Source organism: Lutjanus erythropterus, chromosome 12 (assembly GCF_056507025.1).
Source record: "Lutjanus erythropterus isolate fLutEry1 chromosome 12, fLutEry1.hap2, whole genome shotgun sequence".
NCBI lineage: Eukaryota > Metazoa > Chordata > Actinopteri > Lutjaniformes > Lutjanidae > Lutjanus > Lutjanus erythropterus.
This window is the reverse complement of record NC_139328.1, coordinates 8,249,880-8,268,519: the sequence shown is the minus strand read 5'-3', so window position 1 is coordinate 8,268,519 and position 18,640 is coordinate 8,249,880. Positions and strand designations below refer to the sequence as shown.

The 18,640-nt window shown below is 35.9% G+C and overlaps 1 long non-coding RNA gene across 3 annotated transcripts in view; it reads left to right on the top strand.

The window, feature by feature from the left end:
- The first annotated feature begins 2,284 nt into the window (after positions 1-2,284).
- The window catches only part of LOC146317547 (uncharacterized), a 46,313-nt gene continuing 29,957 nt past the window's right edge, over positions 2,285-18,640 (top strand). Inside the window, exons 1-2 of one of the 3 annotated variants that reach the window (XR_014771701.1) lie at positions 2,285-2,421; positions 17,063-17,142. This is a non-coding gene — a long non-coding RNA (uncharacterized LOC146317547). Of the gene's footprint in view, positions 2,422-6,889; positions 6,982-12,145; positions 12,429-17,062; positions 17,143-18,640 lie in introns of those variants that run through there. The other 2 variants (XR_014771703.1, XR_014771702.1) reach the window with 2 other exon arrangements.

Sequence of the window (18,640 nt, the reverse complement as noted above, 5' to 3'; positions counted from 1 at the left end):
ATAATAGTGACATTATCTGAGGGTTTACTTGAATATTTCAATTTTATGCCACTTTATACTTTTACACCACTACGTCTCTGACATAAATATAGTACTTTTTACTCAACTAAATGTATTTAATAACTTTAATAAGTTACTTTGCAGATTCAAAATATAAAAATAGGTATAAAAATATAAATCAACTAATAAAACATGATGTATTATTACAGATTAATCTACACAGCAGTATTCAAAGTAGCCGAGATTAACTTCACCTTTACCAGCTTCAACATTAAAAAGATTAACACAATAATGCATCACTTATTATAATCCAGAAATATGACATATGATTTTGAAATAAGCCATTCTGCATAAAGAGCTCTTTTACTTTTGGTAGTCTACTTTAATGCTATTGCATTAAAGTATTTTAATACTTTCTGACTGAATGCAGGACTTTTACTTGTAAGAGAATTTTTACTTCTTCCTGAATACTTCCACCACTGTCCTCCAGTCTCTAAAATGTTTTCAGGAATTTGCTGAGTAAATAACAAATTGTGTAGCTTGCGCCAAAATTTACAACATCAAAGGACAGTTCGCCCAAAAATCAAAAATACATATTTTAAATATATATATTTCCCCCTGGACTGTAGTGCTATTTATCCATCCAAGATATTTTTGGTGTGTGTTGCAAAGTTTTGGAGATATCAGCTGTTCTATGTTCTGATGCCTTCTCCCCAATTATAATGGGACTAAATGACACAAGTCCTGTGTTGTTCCAGCCACCAAAAAAAAAAAAAAAAAAAAAAAACATTTGAAAAGCTCAGCACTAGTGTCTCTTTCCAAAAATCATGACCCGGTTACTCAAGATAATAAATAATAAATGGATCTTTGTTGTGAGCAGTTTATTGGAGTTACTTTCTCTCTATTAGAAAGAAGAAGAGAGAAAGTAGTTACATGAATCTGGATTATTTTGAGCAACTGGGTCGTGCTTTTTGGAAAGAGACACTGGTTTAGAAGTTTTCAAATGTTTGTTTGTTTTGTTTTGGTGCTTTGACCAGCACAGGTCATGTGTCATCTAGACTCATTATATTGAGAGAAGGCATGAGAACATCTCTACAGCCGACATCTCCAAAACCAGGCAACTCACACCAGAAGAGTATAGATGTATAAATAACCCTGCAGGCCAGAGCAAAAATATTAATTTTTAATTAGTGGGTGATCTGTCCCTTTAACTAAATCATTCTTAACTTTTTCACCACATTTAATGGCCATTTTAAGAACACACATAGGCTATGTCACAGCTGTGTCAGTAACAGTATATGAATGTGGCTTGTTTTATCACAATATAATGCAGATTGTTTTTGTTTGTTAAGCTTTATTGGTAGTATTGATCATTCTTCTTAAAGACATAATATGCAATATTTCCTAAAAGACTCATGTATTGATTTACACAAATATAAACCCTTTCAATCATGATGTGTGACCCACTAGAACCAGAAGTGTGTGGTTGTGGCTGCGTCTGCCTGTATTTCCTTATTTTCTCTTTATTTTTTTGGTGTGTTCAGGACGCTCAGGATCAATGCAAAATGTGTAAACTATATGACAGCCATGTACTTTTTTCCCCTACAGATTCTACCTCAGTATTTGACCATATATTTTACTCTATTTGTGTTTTTTATATAGCTGTTTATTATTAAAACATAAGTGAAAGTTTAATTGCAAAACTTGTGTGTTCTGTGTAAAGAATATTGGCTGATATATGATGTCAAAATGTTTTTACTCCCTTATTATACCTGCATCAGCCCCAAAAATCCAGTAGCGGTTGGGCCCTGGTTAATAAAAGAAAAAGACAGACTAATAAATTTAATAGAGACACAAAAGGAGACAGGATGAGCAGTTTAATGAACACTTTTAATTTTTCGTTTGAGGAGACATTTTAAAAATTAAATTGGAATGTTTTTTAATATTTATTTACTTGTTTACCTTTTTAATAGAATTGACAACAGCAGGGTCTTTTTGGCTGTTTGTTTCACAGTGTCCCCACAGAGGCCCATCTATCCATCTCTCTCTCTCTCTCTCTCTCTCTCTCTCTCTCTCTCTCTCTCTCTCTCTCTCTATCTGCTGGTTTTGAATCGGAGGTGACGAACTCTCCCACGGCGGGGAGCGCGCGCCTTTTTGGAATTAGCCACGCGGCACGCCTCGCATGGTAATGCTGTCTCTCTGTCGCGCGCGCTTTGAGCTTGAACTTGACCGCAGGAATGCGGCTCGTGGGAACGCGGGGCGGAGGGTGCCCTCGTCTATTGATGGCGCACAGGTCGGTGTCAGCTCTGATTATCATAAAACCCAGCCTGCCTCAAATTAAGGCACCGGGCTCGAGCTGCTCTCCCTCTTTCACAGCAGACACACAGAGGAGGAACTAACAGGTCTGAGCAGCCTGCAGCGGTAAGAACTTTATTCTCCTTATTCTGAGTTTACACTTTAAACTGTTTATTCTGCAGCGTCACTCCTCTCTAATGCAAATGAAAAAAAAAAATGATGTTAATGTTGCAAACAAAATGGCTGTTTTTCTGTGTGTTGTTTGGCAGAACAAAGTTAAACTAAGGAACTTTCGTATTGTGTTGATTTTGGAGGCTCCTGTAGGCAAATATGCACTGTAATAACTACAAAACGGTCGTCAAAAATAATAATGATCACTAACAATTGTTATTATCTGCATAAAATCTCCTCCTGCTTCCCTTTTACTGGCTAACGTGTGACTTTGGAAAATTTTAAAGCCAGGATCGAAAAAATGACAGTAGAAATAGTCTTCTCGTTGATGGTCACGTTCGTTTATGTAGGTCATAGAGAGATATCAAAACTAAACTGAGACGTTTCGTAAGCAGTTAAAAACTTCTTGGCTTCAGTAGTGCCCTTGTCGAAAAGTTTGAAAGTTTTATTATGCGGGCAGTTTTCACACAGGCTGCATATTTTTTAAAAAGTTTTTTTTACCATAATTACTTTTTGTTTGCATCAATTAAGAACGACATTTCCTCCTTGTCAAATAAATTATATTTAATTTCTATAAAAAATCACAAAAAAAAAAACCCTTCACGGCTCTTTTAAAACCACTGAAAATATATATTATTGTCAAGACACGGTCATGTTGGACCTTAAAAAGGTCCTTCAAAAAGTTTTGAAGATCATTGCAGGGAAAATAAACGCGTGTGAATTATTTTAAAAGTGAAGCCGTGGAGCTTTTTGTGTTTTTTTTAAATACACATGTATCCCTGCACAGAGCACTTTAAACAAACTTAGTTTGAGTCCAGGAAGCACTCCTAACCAAACCTTTTTTTTAAATTAGGCAATTCTTTTTTTACTGAAATTCGTATATTTAAGTGATCACTGGATAGAAGTAAACTGGCCAGTGAGAATAATAATTTAAAAAAAAGACTCTTGTGTGTCTTCAAGTTATAATTTTGTTCACCACCAACGATCTCATGCAGATAAACTAGATCTACATGATGCTTAGAAAACACACGTGGCATTAAGACTGTTTATTCTTGTATATTTGTTGAAAGTATTAATTTACAGTGTAAATGTGACAATTTTGGTCTCAGGCCATAACTTTTTATTTTTATTTTTTACTATACCTCTCAGTATTGCCTTTGCACAAATTTGAGAAACTGTGTGTTGTAATAGAGCATATAAATGCCTTCTTTTAAAATTAGCCTATATTTAATTAATGTAAATTATAAACTGTATGGCCTGTATACAGAAATATTTTATTAATCTATTCTTAATTTTGTATTTAAGTTCCTATCTCTGTCATTAAAAATCCAGCAGTGCAATTTTATTGACTGAATTAAACTGTTAACTAATTTAATTGCACTTAACTAACCTACAAGCCAGTTATAAAAGATGCACAAACAACATTTTAATGGTCAAATGCTTGTAACATGATGCTGGAATTCAAATTATATAAAGATAATATTTTGTAAATAACATATCCACAAGTATTTCTTAGAAGGTTTAATCAAATTCTTCTCATACAGGCCAGATTTGATCCTAAATGCTACGTCTTGCTGAATGCATTGGGTCTAATGTAAAGGCTGTGAGTTTAAACATGAAACATTAACAAATACAAATACTACAGACAGTTTATAAAAGAAACACGGCCCATATGAACATAAAGAAGTAAAACATTTATATATCTCTGTCTATGTCTCTGTCTTTTGTGACCTTTATTTCAAAAAATAGATGAAATTTGAAAAAAAAAAAAAGAAAAAACTATCAAATTTACAACGATAATGATGAGCGAAAATTGAATTTGTTTCTCAATATTTGCTTGATTAAAGTGTCTAATTTTAGATAATAGTTCACATTAGTGTTTTAGAACAACCTTCAAATTTATCTCACATATTTAAAAGTTGGAACATAAAATATCTGCAGATCTTTTCTGCTTTGTTTCATTGTGAGTGAGAGTTATTTTTTATTATTAGTTATTTTACCATTTTTTAAAAAAAAAGCTCAGAAAGTAAATTATTTCACCATCCTGAAACTTCATAAATATACAGAAAAAAACGACCAAGATCAGTGGATTCAAAATTTATTATAAATGAACCTACAAGTGTTTTAGGGAACATATGCAACACACTGTCAGCTTTAATTTCTTTCTTCAAAATAAAAGCTGTTGTAGGATACGATCTGGAGAACATTTGTAATAAACTCGAAATGCAAAATGAATCAGAACATGTAGATTTTGTAATGATATCTGCTACAAAACGTAACAAGAAATTTCACAGATTATTATAAAAATAATTATTTTCAGTCAACAAAAAGTTGAAGATACATCAAATAATAATTCATAAAGTATTTAACAGTTTTTAATTAACAAAGTCAGCTGAATGACTGGAATGATGATTTCGATGTAAAATTTTACAGGTAGAGTGATTTCAATCAGACAAACATGTCAAAGTGTGACAGTTCAGATTTTATTAAAGAAACTGGGACATTTGGTAATAATACTAAATTCTACTTTTCAAAATTACCTTAAAAAAAAAAGAATATGATGAATGTAAAATAATATGTCAGCCTAACAGACACTGAAAAAGAAAAAAAAATAATTTAAAACATAATTCAAACGATTCCTTTTTTAAATTATTATATTATAATATAATATTATACTATTATAAAATCTACTGTAGACTGATAATATTCCTGTTCTAAATAATTAGGAGGAAGATTAGAAATACATTATTTTCTACAGTAGCTGTGTGATTTAAAAATCATCTTACTATCTAGATTTTACCAGCCTGTGTTGGATGTTCATGATCTGTTGTAATAATAATAATAATAATAATAATAATAATAATACATAACATTGGTATTGTAAAGTATTTCTACCTTTGTTCAAGTGAGTCTTTCAACCTTTCAACCTTTTATTTCAGTGTCACTTTCAACAGGTTAACTTGTCTGATAAAAACTAAAATAAAATATTTAATATATAATATATAAAACTGTTTTAATGTTACATAATGTAAATTTATCTGACACATTTCTCCCTCAGTCTTCATACAAATACAGTAAAGCTGCTTTCTGATTGTGGTTTTAATTTCTTTAAGCCTTTATTTTCATAATGGTCTACAAACTAAATAAGAAACATTTTCTTACTTAAATATAAAATTGTATGACATGAAGATGATTGTCTATTAAATTCCTGAATATAATACGTTTTCATGTAACGTGTAGGTTAGACTACTTAGTCTACTGCACCAGAATGAGTTTTAGGTTTCTCACTTTCTTTTATTTCTTTTTCTTTTCTTTTCTTTTTTATCTCTGTGCAAACACATACAAGCTTTAAGCCATAAATATCTTAGAAAACCAAATTATATTGTCTCTACAGTAAACAGCTTTGACGAGGCGATCCTGTCTCCTTCTCACCAAAGTGTGTCGCTGTTTCCTCCTGTAGCAGCAGGAGCCTTTTACTGTGAACACTGCATTTCTTCATGTGCCTTTTAAAAAATCGAGGTTTGCAGCTGCTCGTCGTGTTTTTTTTGTTTGTTTGTTTATTTATTTATTTATTTTAAGATCCAACCCGTTAAATTTCATTCCTCCTGCTCCTGGGGCTCCTTGTCTGTTTGCATGTGAGCAGCAGCCAATAATGTCTGCCGCATTTATTATTCCAAATATCAGGTTTGTCAGTTACAGGTCGATCATAAACAGGCTGTAAATAAATACCCAGCATGCACTATTGTAAAGTAGCCACATACAGTATATCATGTAGTGCCTTCTTGGATTATTTTTATCACAGCCTGTAGAATCTTTGTCCCATAAATAATCCTGAAACGACCCAACAATAGTCTGCGATTTTTAGTCTTTCTTTACTTTGAATGTATCGATTTGTGAATAGGAATATTGAGAGTGATTGGAGCGATTGATCCTGAATAAAGGTGGGCAACAGCTCATCCTTGAAGAATGGTATGTCCCGTAGAAATGCGTATAAAAATTATGTGGATCGATATATCAAATTGTACATTACGTATGAGGTAATAACAGACAAGTTTGAGTTCTGTAAGATTTAGAATTTAAAAAGTACAAAAAAGTTGTTTTTTTTCTAACTGAGAAAATATTAAATATAGGTATTAAATTAATGGTTATTTGTCTATAATGCTGACCTCAATGTTATACTTTTTTAAAAAACACTTTTTATTGAACATTCACATATTTGTGGGTCTGATAAGTCTCGTATAGCAGCAGGATTTTATCGCGTCTGATTTCAAAATAAAAGCTTGCAGAGTGTTTTATATTCCCGTTTATTCCCCCCAAAAATCATCGGGCCCGTTTGCCAAATTTGATAGGCCCCTGAGCCGGCTCTGTTCCCTCCTCCTCATCCTCCTCCTCCTCTACCTCCTCCACCTCATCATCATCACCATCATCATCATCATCCTCCCTCTCGCCTCTCTCTCGCTGTCTGCAGCCGCTGCTCCTCTCACACTCCCGTCTGTCTGACCCGCTTTTTATCCGGTAAGAGAGGATTTTTACACAAAAATATGACAAGTTTCTTTGCGTTAATGCAGCAGGTAAAATTTATTATAGATCTGAAGGAGAACAGCCTCCAGTAACAGGCGGTACGGTGCTCTTTGGCCACGCAGGACAGGGGTAGATCTCTCTCTCTCCTCTCTGAATATCGAGCCCAGTTCATCTGGATGGAGTGCGTAAAAGGACGTGTTTTGGGACAAATCATAATTATTTAAATGATGTATTTTTCAAAAGCCAGAGACTCTAAATGGACCTAATTTTTTGGATTGTAATCAAGTAAATTGTAAGTATATTTTGGCATGAATACAGGTGCAACGTGGTGCACGTTAATTTGTCTTTAGTTATTTATAACATAAGACATGAGACACTTTTATAATTGTGGATATGCAACGATATTTTTGATGATTCCCAGAGACCAGCAGCAACAGACAAAATACAGGATAAAACATGAATGAAGGTATAAAAACAAGAATAAGTAAATATGAAGCAGCATCCTTGGTTTACTGTATCTGTATATCGAAATGTTTTAATTTTACAGTTTCCTATTTTATAATATCTCTAACTGAATAAGTGAAGGACATATTTTGGTGTGTGTTACCTCACTAGAGAAGATAAGAAAAACTAACAATTATATCAAAGCTTAAAGCCTAAAAATCCCTCTAAATTATCAGTTTATTCTAGCAAATATCAGTGCAAATATCAGATCAGAACTGCAAGCAAATTCTAACTTGAATATTATTGTAAAACTATATCATATTTTAAAAGTACTGTAAATTGCAATAAGGCCTCTTGACTCATTTTAAATTATCAGACAAATCTCAACAAACTGTAGTCTAATTCTCCTCCTCATGCAGGCAAGAATGTCAATTAGCCTCCATTAAAGTTGATGCAAACTCAGGAATATTTAATGAGGCTCCTCGCTGCCATGTGCTCATGTGAGAAGTATTCATGTAGTAGTGGAGAAGAAGAAGGAGGAGGAGGTGGTGGTGGAGGAGGAGGAGGTAGAGGAGGAGGAGGAGGAGGAGGCGGAGGCCCCAGGCAGCGCTGCAGTGCAGAGTTCAGCAGGGAGATATTGTTGTGAGCCTGGGAAAGTGTAGCGGGGGGGGGCTGACGCCAGACTCTGGTGTGCAGGGTGGGGGCACCTCGAGGATCCCAGACCTGATTGTCATGTAAATGTTTCTCTCCGGCACGTTGTTGAACTTGATGTTGACTTCTTTCTCTTTTTTTTTTTTTTTTTTTTGGGGGGGGGGTGAGAAAGAAGGGGGTGGGGGGGTTAAATTTTCCCTGTCACTTGTTTGTGGGAAAATCCATCTGAGGACACACACACACACACACACACACACACACGAAAGAAACAGATTTTTCTAACAGTACAGTACATTTGATTGCAGTTTATCTCCAGAAATTAAATTAATGTGAGTTTAATATTTTTTTTTCCACACAGCCGTTAGTTCAACAGCTCATGTCTTTACTTATTTATATTCATGTGAAATTGTAAACTTGGACCTAAATTAAAAGAAAGTGCTACTACTCTTGGGAGGTTTAATCTATATAAAAAAAAAGTATTATATTTCATAAATGAATTATGTGTTGTTGTAAAAAGTACAAGATTCCCTTTTAAATGAACTACTGTAGTATGGTAAAGGTGTACAGTCAAGTGGTATTAATGTGAAGTACAAGTACTGTAAAATTGTACTTAGGTGCAGTACTTGAATAAATGTACTTTCCACCGGTGCAAAGCAGTTTTAATTTTACTAAAAAATTAAAAGTATTCCAAGGTGTTTTATGTTTGCGCTGCTCTGGAGTGCCAAGATTTTCTTTAATGGATAAAAAACAATAAATGCATCAATTGCAGAAGACAAAATGTGTGAAAAATTAAGTCTAATGTCCTATATTTTATATTTTAATAGTCTTTTAATGAGTCTGATTATGAGCGTATGCACTGTAAAAAAAAAAAAAAAAAAAAAAAAAATCTGTTTGTTTTAACTTTAAAAAGTTTACGTCCAGGCTGAGTCAAAATTTTGACTTGAGTGCATTTGAAAAGACAAGTTGAGGTAATTTATAATGAGTCTAGACAAACTTTTCTTGTTAGACTTGATATTAATTCAGTTGCATTTGAGAAAACGCTCAAGATAGTAACAGCTAATATGCTGATCATGTTTCTTTAAACAAACCTAAATTTAATGAGTTGACTGAACTGATCAACTCAAAGACTTCAGCTTCGAGGATTTCATGTTTATGAGCTCTGAATTGTTCTTAAAATAAATACTAGACATTTTAAGTTTAAATAACTTGAATAAATAAAACATGCAAACTCACATTAGGTCTGGGAGAAATATAAGTTTCATCCACTAAATTTCTGTATAAATTTTTTTTTTTTTACTGCATGTGACAAGTTGCAGGAACATTTAGTACTGTCGGCTATATATACAATTCTGAGCTAAGTCTACTTTACTTGAGTATTTCCATCACATTTTACTTAAAGCTTGTACTCCACTAAATTTTACAAGGCAGTATTGTATGTTTTACTCCCCTAAATTAATTTAAATATTTTAATTATGATACTTCCATACTTTTAAGTAAGATTTTGAATGCAGTATTTTTTACAAAATATAAATAAACTACTAAAACATGATGTATTATTATAGATTAATCTACCCAGCAGTGTATGAGGTAACTGAAATTAGCTCCATCTTTACCAGCTGCAACATTTAAGAGATTAACACACGGATGCATCACTACAATCCAGTAATACAGTGCATAATGCTGCACAATGAGTACTTTTACTGTTGGTACTTGAAGTATACTTTATGTATTTTTGAAATGGGTACTTTTACTTGTAACAGAGTATTTTTACTCTGTGGTAGTAGTACTTTTACTTAAGTAAAAGATCTTAGTACTTGTCCATACAATACAGGGATGTACGTGTACTCTAACGCCCTGGTCGCGCATGCTCAGGAGCTATGAGGATTGTCCATCCAATCAAAATGAGCACCGCTCTCACGCTAATGTAACAACAATGATTTTTTGATTTTTAAAGAAGAGTGTGGGCCTTCCCGCTCTTCTTAAACCGAGCAGACTGTAGCACGATGTGGTCCAGGTTCAATTACAGGCTGACGGCAGCAGAGGCCACAGCTGATCACATCTGCTTATAAATGATGCTCAGTAGAACAGGACTCATACAGTAGAGCCTGTAGGACCTGTGTGTGTGTATGCGTGTGTGTGTGTGTGTGTGTGTGTGTGTGTGTGTGTGCTGCAGCCTGCTGACAGCAGAGCTGCACCCCCATGATACTAACAGATTGCCCATGCGCAATAATCAGATATGTAACTGCTATCTGATGCAAGCTTCGTTTGGAAGAAACCCGGACTGAGAGTGTAGCTCCCTCTTTTATTGGTTTACCTACACACACACATACACACACACACACACACACACACACACACACACACACACACACACACACACACACACACAGATTTTAAATATCCTTTCAAACTTTAAGATTGCAACTTGCTCTTCGGGTTCGTGTCTCTGCTGGCACTGGCTTCTTCTTCTTTTATCGCAGGCTGTGATTGTTATCGCGCGCACTATCTCATCTCCTCAGCCCAGATTATCACTCATATCATAATATCACTATCGATAAGGCTGCATATTGCCTGAATATGCTATCAGGGTTTGGCCAGGCGTGGGCCTTTTCTGCACCAAGGACGGAAACCCTGAATTCCTCTGCTCGCTGCAAGAAAAGTCAGTTTATAGATATATTTATAGAATTTAAAAAACAAAAGCTCTTGGTACATTTTCTCTTCTTTTATGGAGTCTCTGCATTCAGGAAACGGTGTTTTTCTTAAAGGTTTTGTTTAGATGTTCTAAAAAGCCAAATATTTTTTATTATTATAAATATAATTAGTATAATAATGTCACAATCGTAGGGAAATAATCCTTATCAGCCATAATCAGGTTACACGAACCAGTAGTGTGAATGTAGGGCAGAAAACTGCCCTTATTTCGCTACTGTTCCCATTAAATGTATTTTATCTGTCACATGTTTGGCTTTTTATAACGTGTGCAGGGCAGAAAGAGCTGACTGAGCAGATATCTTAATTAACTTTCATCTTTTTTAAGAGTTGTGGTATCTTGCTTTTTCTTTTTGTTTGGGCTTTAAATTATCTGAAAGAAGTCAAGTTCAAGTTCGGTTTTATTGGTCACAGGTTAACAGGGTCAGCAGTATGAAATGTGTGAGACGAGAAGAAGAGGTCAGCTCAGCAATAAGACCACTAAGTTAAGATAGACTGATTTAAATAAAAAAAAAAAGATGAATTAGAAAAAAAACTATGCTTATCTATAGTAACATAATAGTAAAACTATAAAAACATTAAAATGAGGATTTGCACAAGAGTAGGAGTGACAGGTGTGCACAGGGTATTGCACTTTTTGCCAGTCACTCTGCATATAGTACAAAACAACTATATATATATATATATAACTGAGAGTAAGAGTGACAGTATGCAGGGTATTGCACCTAAGTCCTTTTTGCATATAAATAAATAATAATTTAAAAAAAGATATAAATATAAGCAACACTGTATCGCCTATAATAAATGGAAATTAACTTTTATTTATGGCTAATAGTTACTAACAACAGTTCTGCTCTAATCAAAAGAAGGGCTTTGAAGATTATTTGTTGCTGCAGAATATTGCTGAGAATTAAAGGGATTGTGTGAAGTTTGTCCGTCTATTACACGGGATTACAAAAGCATATTTAATTTTAAAAAAGGAGAGAGAGAGAGAGAGAGAGAGAGAGAGAGAGAGAGAGAGAGAGAGAAGGCGTCTGTAAATATGCAGGTCTCGTCTAGAAATAAATTAAAAGTTTTAATTAATTTCTCATAAATACAGCAATTGCTCTCTCTCAAAATGTCCTGTTTGACCTGCAGCTCCGTTTGCGCCACTGATCTCCATTTGCTTTTTGGCACATTTTTACGCACGCACCTCTCTGCATTTTACTAATGAAGATAATTGAGGGAATAAACTCCTGATTGACACACACCTGCGTTCATTTCCAAATCGGCTTTAATGATTTCAGATTCCCGCCTCTCTCTCTCTCTCTCTCTCTCTCTCTCCCTCCCTCCCTCCTTCACCCCCTCCCTCTCTGTGAGGCGGAGTTTCTCCCCTCTCTGTCTCTCTCTCTCTCCTCTCGCCGTGTGGACTCTCTGCACTTGTCAGTCGCAGCTCGCGTGTGTGAGGGATAGGGCACATGCGAGTCTACAGAGAGCGAGATAGGACACTTTGTAGCCGTAATGCTCCGTTCTTTCTTTTATTTGGTCTCATCGGATGCGATCAGTCCAGAGTCTGTTGAAAATACTGAAATTTCGGCGGAATTGAAATTGGTTGGAGGATATTGGCTGGAGTGGAGTGGAGTTAGCCTGATGTGCAAGTAAGTGGGATGCTGCTGGCTTTAGCCTACATGACTGGTATAGTTGATCTGGGAACAGCCATAATTTCTCTTTAACAGGGCTGTTGTGTATTTTATAACCACATCACGGTGATTGTTGCAGGCGCCTTTGTGCTTCCCAGACATTTAAACTATTTGTGACATTGTTGAGGCTACAAAATTGAAGCTGTTTGATGGGAACTTTGCTTCTCAGGCCTGGTGCAGGAGAACATTGGCTCAAGTTTTGACAAAAAGAGAAGTCTGACTCCGAAAAATGATGTTTAGTTACTACTGAACGGTTGCAGAAGCATATAATTGTATGCACTTGAGATGCTTTGCAAAATGAGATGTTGTTAAAGCACAAAAGTCGTCATGGTGATACTTGTGCAGTATGCTTTCTGCTTTGTGCAACACTGTGTTTAATAGAGCTGCAATGATTAGTTGATTAATCGATTATTATATAGCAGTTAATTGCCAAGTAGTTTTATAATAGATCTGAGCCATTTTATTTAAAGAAAAAGTGTAAAAATTATCTGATTTCAGCTTCTTAAATGTGAAAATTTTCTGGTTTCTTTAGTCTTCTAAGACATTAAACTGAATATCTTTGGGTATTTGGGACAAAACAAGACATCTGAGGACATCACCTTGGACTTTTGGAGACACCGACACACATTTTCTGACATTTCTTGGACCAAACTAATTGACTAGACAAGAAAACGATCAGCAGATTAATCGATAATGAAAACAAGTTGCAGCCCTAAACTATGCTTTCCAATTTATAACTTTACCTGTAGCTGCAGCGATCAGTCGATTAATCGATTAGTTAGCAACTATTAAATTAATCGCCAACTATTTGGATCATCAATGAATTGTTTTGAGTCTTTATTCTTTTAATAAATGTCCACATTCTAGAATTTCAGCCTCTTAGATGTGAATATTTTTTGGTTTCTTGACAGTAAACTGAATATTTTGGGGCTGTGGACAAAACAAGACATTTGAGGACGTCGCCTTGGTCTTTTGGAGACATTTTTCACAATTTTCTGACAATCTATGGCCCAAACAACTTCTTGATTAATCGATAATGAAAATAATCATTAGTCGCAGCCCTATAAATGTGGTGATGCTAGTAAAGCAGAGCTGAATTCGATGGTTGGCCTGTAGTATTTCAATCAACGTGTGTGTGAGTGTGTGTAGATGTAAGTGTGTGTCATGGGATCCAATGCAGCCTGTGTGTTTTAGCTGAATTTCACCTCCATGTAAAGATCAATATATAGATATTTATTTATTATATTAAAGCTTTGATTTTGCTGAGCAGCTTTGTTGCTGCTCTCTCTCTTTCTCTCTGTCTATGTGTGTGTGTGTGTGTGTGTGTGTGTGTGTGTGTGTGAGAGGGGCTCTCAGTGCAATGTGACCACAGGCAGGCTCTCTCCTGCTCTCTATCTTCTTCTTCTTCTCTTTCTGTTTGTAACCGGAGAGGCGGCCCCTTTAAGAGACGACGGGTTAGTTTGTGTCTTTGGTTATCTAGCTGTATGAGTTTTAATTTCATAAAGCTAGAGAACCGAAAGTACGAACTGACGCCGAGCACTTCGGAGCCGGGGGGGTCCTCTCTCTTCTCTCGCTCGGCATGGAGGAGGAGGAGGAGGAGGAGGAGGAGGAGGATGATGATGATGCCGGAGCAGCAGCGGGAGGAGGATGCAGGAGGGTCGGATGCTGAGGGAGGCTGCACGCCGCGGCTGCATGAGGATGAGGAGGAGTGGTGGTGCTGTTTGGGGGTGATTTTAGTGCCGGCTGTCCACCTCTTGTGGAGAGGTGTTGGCACCTGCGTGTCTGTGAGGGCGTGAATGTTGCTGCTTTTAGGGGCTCGTGTTTTGGGGCATCATCGCGGTGATGCTGCTGGGGCCTATTGATGATCAATAAATCGATCAACTTTAGGACATGTTGCATGTGGAGAAACACACTCAAAACCCACAGTGCGTGCTGCTGTGTAGTTGTCATAACTGTGTGGGTGTTATAACATTAATATCTTGAGGGGTTAGACAGAAATAGTTAAAGCTCTCACGCGATTGGTCGAGGCAAGAGTCACGTGACGGTGTTGGCAGCAGCAGCAGCAGCAGCAGCATCAGATCGCTTCCTAAGATCTCACATGTTGGTTTATGGTGATTTCTGTACAGGCCGAGAAGTTGGAATAGCCTTCATTTAGAGCCGATAATTACTCTGTATGAATTTGTATGAGCTGCAAGTGCAGACTGGCTGACTCCTCTGATACTGAGTGTATTTCCTTTATGAGTGGTGTAGGCTAAGTGATGTCCCCTGGCTGTAATTAACTTGACATTAGGAGTGTGATGTATAATTGGATGCACATGTACATCACTTGGTGCAAGATGAAGCCTGAGCAGAGAGAATAGGGCTGGACTACTGCGTGTAATACGCCTGATATCTGTGGGTTGTTTGGATTCTTGATACCCAACCAGACCCTGCAGGATAGGGACAGGTGATACTATAATATCACGATATTTCAGGGTATTCTGCAATAACGATATTCTTGGTGATATAGAAAAATACTGAAAAATATCTGGTGTAGGACTCACAACTCTTCTTGCAGGATTTTCTGCTCTCTTTTTTGTGCCAAGTCACTTCTGCACTATTGAAGTTGCTCCCCTTTTTGAAACTAAACTTGTCCACTGTGGAGCCTGTAGCAACGTTACTTTCGCTTCTGGCCACGCTTGTTGTTGCTGTGTGTAACAGTGTGATGTCATTCTGTCAGCAAGTCATAATATTGTCATTATCACTTGTTTTATCAATATTGCTTTTATTAATAAATTCTGAACAATACGATATTGAACTCTCCTACTAAAAGGAGCAAATTATATTTTACCTACATGAAAATAAATAGATGAATAAAACTAAATTCGGGTGCTTTTGGGACCTAGTAGGCCTAAATAGCCTGTAAAAAAGGTGAGGACCTCGCCTCTGCCCTCTAATGCTTAACAAAATGCTACATTGTATGCTAGCTAGCTGAAAGTGAGAGGAAATGTTATATTTTCATTACTAGCTAGTTAAAAAAAAACAAATATTTGTATGCTAGCTAGCTAAAAAGTTAGCAAAAGAAAAGGAGAATGTTATATTCTTTAATAGCCTGCTAAATAATTATGTATAATTAAATTGTTATTTTGTTAGTTGTATAATTCGCTAGCTAGCTAATATAGAAAAAATGTTCTGTTGTTTGCTAGCTAGCTAAAAAGTTAGCAAAAGAAAAAGAGAATGTTATATTCTTTATTAGCTAGCTAAAAAGTTATGTTATAGTTATATTTTAGTTGTATTATTCGCTAGCTAGCTAGCTAATATAGAAAAAATGTTCGGTTTTTTGCTAGCTAGCTAAAAAGTTGGTCAGCCTAGGTAGCCTACTCACGATGGGTTAGCAGATCATTATTTTTCTCAAACATCTCAAAAAGACAGCCATTTTAAAAGTTAAACCTCCTGAAGTGTAAGTTTGGAGTTAATACTGTACCAAAGTTTAAATCTGAATTCAAAGTTTTGGTGCAGCAGAAATCTAAGTTCAGATGGAAGACTAAACATTAGGGTTTAAAAAGGTGTTTAGATATAACTCTTAGTTTAAAAGTTTGGTGGGACATAAATGGAAGTTAAACTATTATTTAATTGGGGTTAAAAAATGAATCCTTGTTGCAGCCCAGCCTCGGTGTAAAAGAGACTGGGCCGTGCACACGACCGTCTTCAGCCTTTCCAAACACGCTTTCATCACTGGAGCTGAATCTGAGTTAGACATGGCAGATATGTTCACATTTGTGTGTTCGCTGGGTGGATTATTTTTGTGTTTGCCTGCTAGATAAGAACAAAATAGGACATCGGCTCAGAGTTTGATCTATTCTTAGAGCAGAATCAGCAAGCCTTGGAGATGACTGAATATCCCTGAAGTCCCAGCATGCTCTATTTAGACCATGACTGACAATATTTGATGTGCGCCGTTAAACAAGAGAGCTTGGATGGTGTGTGACTGTGTGTGTGTGTGTGTGTGTGTGTGTGTGTGTGTGTTGTTGATGTTTGCATGTGAGAGCCGGTGCACAGTTTAAGCCAGTAGATACACAATTTGACCTCCATGTCCTCCATCTTAGAGTGATACAAAAGAAAATCAGGGATTAAAATATTACGTGGTTATGTAATCTCTATCTTTCTGTTTGATTCCACTGTCACAGTGATGATTTTTAAAATCTATACTCTGTTTTTATTTTGTGTCAAACATTTTTCGTGTTTAATCCTGTATTTTAGTAGCTTAGCAACTGGGATGCTGCCCAGATGAAGCTCTACTTTGGGGTATAGTTTCCCACTTAGTGTGTTTTTTTTTCTGTCACATTTTATACAATTTTGGCTTTTCACAAACACTTTTATCAAACTCGACTTATTGTTCATGCAACAGAAAATATATTTAACCTTGCAAGGCAGCAAAATAATGAGAAGAACAACTTTGGTGGAGTGCTGTTAGCTGCAAGGTCAACAAAGCTGCATTTACCCCCCCCTCCCTCATATATTTTCCTCCCCTGCCACTTATTTATTCCTGAAATATGTTGTTTATTAAAAATGAGAGCTCCAACACTGATTCTCTTTTCTTTTGTCTTAAATAGGAGAATGGCGAGAACGTCAGCCCTAAAGTTTGAAGACAAACTGCCACTAGACAGGAGGAGAAGCCACCATTGGCCTGCAGGTAAATATTTTAAGTAAAAACACCAAGGATGAGTGAGTAGACCATTATCTGTATCTGTATCAGTTCACTCAGCTAAATTATCTGTATCCGTATGTGGAATGAGCAGAGCATAAATTTAATCTTAAGTGTGTTGGGTTAATTGGAAGCTGTTGATTTTTGCCTGAAAATGATACGGGTTGATTCAGAAGTTACTGTATTTATTATTTATTAGAAAACTATTTACAGAACAGCCGTGGATTTAAGCATCAGATCAATATTTTTGATCTCAAGAGTAAGAGAACTATTTACAGAGCAAGTTTTTGCTTTAAAAAAAGTTGCTATATTTATTGTTTATTTAAAAACTACAGGACAGCCTCATGCAGAGGGATGTTTTTGCACGAGAATAAGAGAGAGAGGGTTGAGCGAGTACTCGGCTGAGTAGCATCTGATTTCGAGAATGTACTTAAAATGATGTGTATCACTGGAATAAAATTTGGCAATATCTGTATGAGGAAAATTCTCAGTGAGTAGCTAATACTGCATGTTTTCTGTTCATTGATTCACTGGATTTTTTTCCATTCAAGTTTATAAAAAATTAATCAGAATTCTCTTACACGTGATAAAAAAAATTAAAAAAAAACACTGAGAAGCTCGATTCAGAAGATGTTCTGTAAATAGTTTTCTAACTAAAGTTCACTCAGTAGAGTCAGGTAACCCAAACAAAATATGTGAATCACCAACATTTTGAATATAACTGTAATGTAATTACATATTTTTGGTCAGTAAATGTAACAGATTACAATTACATTTATTTTACTAAAAAAAATAATTACATGTAACTAGTTACATGTTAGAATTTACTCTCAAGCACTGATAGCATCCTATTTGTGAGATATTTTGTGAGCGTATGAATTCTTGAGTTATGTTTCATGAGGTCACAGTGACCTTTGACCTTTGACCACTGAACTTTAATCAGCTCATTCTTGAGTCCAGATGGATATTTGTGCCAAATTCGAAGAAACTCCCTCCAGGAATTTCTGAGATGTTGCGTTTTCGAGAGTGGGACGGACATGAGGTCACAGTGACCTTTGACCTTTGACCACCAAACTGTCATCAGTTTGTTCTTGAGTCAAAGTTTAAAAAATTCCCTCAAGACGTTCTTCAGATATCGCATTCGCAATAATGGGATGACCCAAAAACCTAATGTCTCGGGCCGCAAGTGTTTTTTTTTTTTCAAGGTTTTTCAAAAATTGTGAATCACTGAGGTGCACGCTGTCATCAGTGTACACAAAAAATTAGGCTGATCAGTCTCGTAATATGCGAGATTAGCAACAGAAAAGCTTCAGGTCCGCTGATCACGCACACACACGGGCAAGTGATTGCATGATCCCCTCCAGGCTTACGTAATAGATAATAATAATAATAAATAATAATAAAAAATAGCAACTTCTGATCAACCTATGTCAGTTTCAGGCTTAAATGAACAGTTCCCCGCTCCGAGTACGAATATTGGCATATT